We start from the raw sequence: 6,426 nt of genomic DNA on the forward strand, positions 1-6,426 counted from the left end.
AGTTGCACCTAAGAAGAAGAAAAGAGAAAAGGGGACAGAAAAATTTATTGAGGAAATAATAACTGAAAACTTTTCTAGTCTGGGAAAGGGAACAGGCATGCAGATTGAAGAGGCACAAAGAATTCCCATCAAAATCACCAAAAGCAGGCCAACGTCAAGATATATTGTAACTTAATTTGCAAAATATAATAATAAAGAAAAAAAATCTGGAATGCAGCAAGGAAAAACAAGTCCATATTTTACAAGAGAAGACCCCATAAGACTATCTGCAGCTTTCTAAACAGAAATGTGGCAAGCCAGAGAAGAATGGCATGATATATTAAATGGGTTGATTAGGAAAAATCTGCAGCCAAGAATACTCTATTCAGCAAGGTTATCATTCAGAAGAGAAGCAGAGATAAAGAGTTTCCCAACTAACAAAAACTAATGGAGTTTGTGACCAATAAAACAGCCTTAAAAAATATATTAAAGGGAATATTTTTAGTGGAAAGGAAAGACCAAAAGTGACAAAGACTAGAAAGTAAAAGAGAAAATCTCCAGAAACAATGACAAAACAAGTAACAAAATGGCAATAAATACTTATCTAGCAATAATTACTCTGAATGTGAACTGAGAGAATAGTCAAATCAAAAGACATGGGATGGTAGACATATCATATAAGAAGAAAATCAATAAAGAAACAAGAGTATTGAATGACACAATGGACCAGGTGGACCTCATAGATTTATACAGAACATTCCATCCTAAAACAACTGAATACACATTCTTCTTGAGCGCACATGAAACATTCTCCAGAATAAAACAAATACTGGATCACAAATCAGGGCTCAACCAACACCAAAAGATTGAGATTATCCCCCACATATTCTCAAACCACAATCCTTTGAAACTGGAACACAACCACAAGAAAAAAGTTTGGAAGGCATTCAAACACTTCAAAACTAAAAACCAGGGGCAACTGGGTGGTTCAGTGGGTTAAAGCCTCTGCCTTCAGCTTGGTTCATGGTCCCAGGATCTTGGGGTCGAGCCCCACATCGGGCTCTCTGCTCTGCGGAGGGCCTGCTTCCTCCTTTCTCTCTCTGCCTGCCTCTCTGCCTACTTGTGATCTCTGTCTGTCAAATGAATAAATAAAATCTAAAAAAAAAACCACAAAAACCAAAAACCACCCTGCTTAAGAATGTTTGAATCAGCCAGGAAAACAAAGAAGAATTAAAGCAATTCATGGAAAACAAAGAGAATGAAGACCCATCAGTACAAAAACTATGGGATATGGCAAAGGTGGTCCTAAGGGGGAAATACATAGCCATGTAAGCCTCCCTCAAAAAAATTGAGAAATCCAGAATAAACCAGCTTTCTTTACACCTTAAAAAACTGGAGAATCAACAACAAATTAAGCCATCCCACACACAAGAGGGGAAAAATCAAGATTAGAGCAGAGATCAATGAGATAGAAATTAGACATACAGAAGAACACATCAACAAAACTAGAAGTTGATTTTTTGAAAGAATCAATAAGATCAATAAACCACTGGTCAAACTAATCCAAAAGAGAAGTGACAGGGCCCAGATTAATAAAATTATGAATGAAAAGGGAGAGATCACGACTAATGCCAAGGAAATAAAAATAATCATCAGAAATTATTATCAAGGGGGGGACAAGATGGCAGGGGTGTAGGAGGAGGCGCCTATTCAGCCGGTACACCAAAGTGAACTGATTACCTACCAAAGAACTCCATTCACCCATGAAATCAGCCTGAGAATAGAATTATACACGTCTGGATATCTACAGGGGCAGAAGATGCCAGTGGGCAGGTAAAGCGGAGTGGGAACTGCAGACTGATATCGGATGATAAACAAAAGGGGGAGGGAGCCACCAGAGGCGACCCATTGGAAAGTAATACTCCAATACGAGCCAGAGTGCCCTGTGTCTGGGGACCAGCATTAACTTAGAGACTGGTTGAAAGCACTCCAAAAGAACAAAGGATCGCAGGGGGAAATTGTGGGAATCGGGGTGGCTAGGGACAGGGGCTTAAGTCCCCGGTCCCAGGACAGCCTCCCCTGCGCTAAGGCAGAGAGAGTGTGGCGGAGAAACGAGGTCTTGGTCCCTAAGCCGCCAGTGCGCCTGAGAATTCGTGGGTTCTGGCTCCTGTGAGGGCATGGAAGCCACGCCAGTCAGCAGATTGCGCGAGTCCTACTACAAAGCCTGAGATACACGCGCATGTCCCTCATGCTCCCCTGAGAGAGTTACAAAGGCCCAGCCCAGGCTCTTTGACCCGCACCATTGTTTCAAAGCCTAAGCCATGTGCCCCAAACTCTCCCCTGACAGAGATGTGCAAAAGCCTAGCCCAGTGCTCTCCGACCAGCGCCCCATTCTCAGTGCCTGAGACACGCGCGACCCACAACCACCCCTGAAAGAAGTGCGCACAAGCCGGGCACTCTTAGACCCAGCAAGACCAGGCACTCCCAGCCCCAGCCAGCAGCAAAATCTCAGTGTGCGATTGCTGCTAGGAACCTCTCTGGCGGTTGGGAGCTCCCAGACAGCCGCCACTGCCTTGGCATTGGGTACAAGCAAAAATCCTGAGCCCTCAGGGTCTGCAACTTGGAACCTGCTCTGCCAGCAGCCAAGGGGGAGCTTATTTAGGCTCTGCACCCAGACTGAGGCTTCTCTCTGAGAGGGAGATCAGGGTGAGGTTTGTTTTCCTCTAAAACTACAAAAACCATCAAAGGCAGTCAAGGATAGAGAAAAAAAAGTGAACAAGCATAAAACCCGCCAGAGAACAAAAGCCTGAAAAAAACCAGTTTCCTCAGAGCCCACCCACTTGAGGGGGGTGGGAGGACTTAACTCAGGAAACATCATTGACTGACAACCCACGTGGCAGGCCCCTCCCCCAGAAAACAAACCAAGAAAGGAAAAAAAAAAAAAAGGACTACAAGAGAACAACCACTACTTCATAGGAAAACTTGTATTGTTCACTCGTTCCCACTATTCCAGTTCATTTTTTTTTACACATAGGTAATTTTTTTAACCTATTTACCATCACATCACTGTACACTGATGTACAGTACATCAAATTCCATAATACCCTTCTAACCTGAACTTTTTGATACATACACCTATGTTTTTCTTTTGCATTTTTATTTTTTGAATTCCTTTTTTTAAAATTTTAGTTTAGTTTAGTCTAGTATATTCCTTTTTATTTTTATCCTCTAATATTCATATAGAGTTAAACTTCAAAGTAATCCCCTTTCCCCAATCAATACTACCCCTATAGGTCAACCAATTTTTAATCCCCTTTATCTTAGGAAAGTTGAGTCCTTTAACAAAGATATCAAGATACAATCAGGAAGAATCAAAACAACTTTCCTCGCACACACTGAGAATTTATAAGAACTCTCCCATCATTTTTTTCCAACAGTGTTTCTGGGTTTTGTGTTTGTCCAGATAGCATATAAATCTTACACTTGGGGTTCTTTTTGATGAGGTTCTTCCTTTACTTTATATATATATATTTTTTCTCTTGTCATAAACTTGTATCAGTCTTTTTGTCTATTTTGTTTTTCTATTTCATAAATCTTACCTTGGGGCCCATCTGGGCTGAACCTTCTCTTTCATCATCCCTTTCTTTCCTGTCTCTCTCTCTCTCTCTTTTTTTTTTTCTTTTCTTTTCTTTTGTCTCTCGTTTGGGTGGGGAATCCTGATCGCCCAGAAGTGTTCCAGTGTGCACCTTGACTGCACCACAGTTTATACATCCAGCTACATCTGTTCAGTCATCTCCCACCAAAATGACTAGGAGGAGGAATGCCCAACAGAAGAAAAATAAAGAGGATGGACCTTCTGCAACAGAGCTAATGGCTATCAACATAGAAAATATGTTGGAAAGAGAATTCAGGCTAACAATTATCCAGGCAATAGCTAGGCTGGAGAAAGCCATGGATGACCAAATGGAATTAATTAGGGCCGAAATGAAAGCGACCAGACAAGATGTTCACAATGTTAGGGCAGAGCTTAAAACTACCAGGGAGGAGGTTCACAATGCTCTCAATGAGTTCCAATCTAATCTAAACTCTCTGAAAGCAAAGGTAACTGAGACAGAAGATAGAATTAGTGATCTGGAAGATAAACAGATAGAGAGAAAGGATCAGGAAGAAGCCTGGAACAAGCAACTTAGAAGCCACGAAAACAGAATCAGGGAAATAATGATGCCATGAAGCGTTCCAATGTCAGAATTATTGGAATCCCTGAAGGGGAGGGGAAAGAAAGAAGTCTAGAAAATAGAGTGGAACAAGTCCTTCATGAAAATTTTCCCAATCTCACAAATGGAACCAGCGTTCATGTACTAGAGGCTGAACATTCTCCAACCAAGATTATACATTCCAAAAAAACATCACGAAACCTGACATTCAAATTGAGGAATTATAATTGTAGGTATAATCTCTTGAAAGCCACCAGGGAAAAGAGGCTCCTTACTTACAGAGGGAAGCCCATCAGAATAACGTCAGACCTGTCCACAGAGACCTGGCAAGCCAGAAAAGGCTGGCAAGATATATTCAGGGCACTAAATGAGAAGAACATGCAGCCAAGAATACTTTATCCAGCAAGACTGACATTCAAAATGGATGGAGAGATGAAGAGTTTCCAAGACCGGCAAGGCTTAAAAGACTGTGCAACCACCAAGCCGACACTGCCGGAAATATTAAGGGGGGGTTCTATAAAAGAGGAAAAATCCTAAGAATAGCATTGAGCAGAAATATAGAGACAGTCTACAGAAAGAAAGACTTCAAAGGTAACTCGATGTCAATAAAAATGGATCTATCAATAATCACACTCAATGTGAATGGCCTAAATGCGCCCATAAAACAGCACAGGGTGGCAGATTGGATAAAACGACAGGACCGATCTATATGTTGTCTACAAGACCCATTTTGAACCTAAAGATACAACCAGACTGAAAGTGAAGGGATGGAGAAGCATCTTTCATGCCAGTGGGCCTCAAAAGAAGGCTGGGGTAGCGATTCTCATATCAGATAAATTAGATTTTAAACTAAAGACTGTAGTGAGAGATACAGAAGGACACTACATAATCCTTAAAGGGATTATCCACCAAGATAATCTAACAATTGTAAATATCTATTCTCCCAATATGGGAGCAACCAATTACATAAGAAAACTGTTAATCAAGATAAAGAGTCATATTGATATGAATACACTAATCGTAGGAGATCTTAACACACCTCTCTCAGAAATAGATCATCAAAGCAGAAAATCAATAAAGAAACAAGAGCATTGAATGACACATTGGACCAGATGGATCTCATAGATACATATAGAACATTCCACCCTAAAACAACAGAATACTCATTCTTCTCAAGTGCACACGTAAACTTCTCCAGAATAGACCACATACTGCTTCACAAATCAGGACTCAGCCAATACCAAAAGACTGAGATTATTCCCTGCATATTCTCAGATCACAATGCTTTGAAACTGGAGCTCAATCACAAGGAAAAGTTCAGAAGGAACTCAAACACCTGGAAGCTAAAGACCACCTTGCTTAAGAATGCTTGGATCAACCAGGAGATCAAAGAAGAACTGAAACAATTCATGGAAACCAATGACAATGAAGATACCTCTGTCCAAAACCTATGGGATACAGCAAAGGCGGGCCTAAGGGGAAAATACATAGCCATCCAAGCTTCCCTCAAAAAAATTAAAAAATCCAGAATACACCAGCTGTTTCTACACCTTAAACAACTGGAGAATCAACAACAAATCAAACCAATTCCAAACATAAGAAGGGAAATCATCAAGATTAGAGCTGAGATTAATGAGGTAGAAACCAGAGATACAGTAGAACATATCAATGAAACTAGAAGCTGGTTTTTTGAAAGAATCAATAAGATCGATAAACCATTGGCCACACTAATCCAAAAGAAAAGTGAGAAACCAAATTCATAAAATTATGAATGAAAAGGGAGAGATCACAACAAACACCAAGGAAGTAGAAACAATCATCAGAAGTTATTATCAACAGTTATATGCCAATAAGCTTAGCAACCGAGATGAAATGGATGCATTCCTGGAAAACTATAAACTACCAAAATTGAACCAGGAAGAAATCGACAACCTGAACAGACCAATATCTCATAACGAGATTGAAGCAGTGATCAAAAACCTCCCAAAAAACAAGAGCCCAGGACCTGACGGATTCCCTGGGGAATTCTACCAAACTTTCAAAGAAGAAATAACACCTATTCTCCTAAAGCTGTTTCAAAGAATTGAAGCAGAAGGAAAACTTCCAGACTGTTTCTATGAAGCCAGCATTACCCTGATCCCCAAACTAGGCAAAGACCCTACCAAAAAGGAGAATTTTAGACCATATCACTGATGAATATGGATGCTAAGATTCTCGACAAATCCTAGCCAAC

Source organism: Mustela putorius, unplaced genomic scaffold (assembly GCF_011764305.1).
Source record: "Mustela putorius furo isolate JIRA1106 unplaced genomic scaffold, ASM1176430v1.1 tig00003838_pilon_pilon_pilon, whole genome shotgun sequence".
In the NCBI taxonomy this organism is placed as follows: domain Eukaryota; kingdom Metazoa; phylum Chordata; class Mammalia; order Carnivora; family Mustelidae; genus Mustela; species Mustela putorius.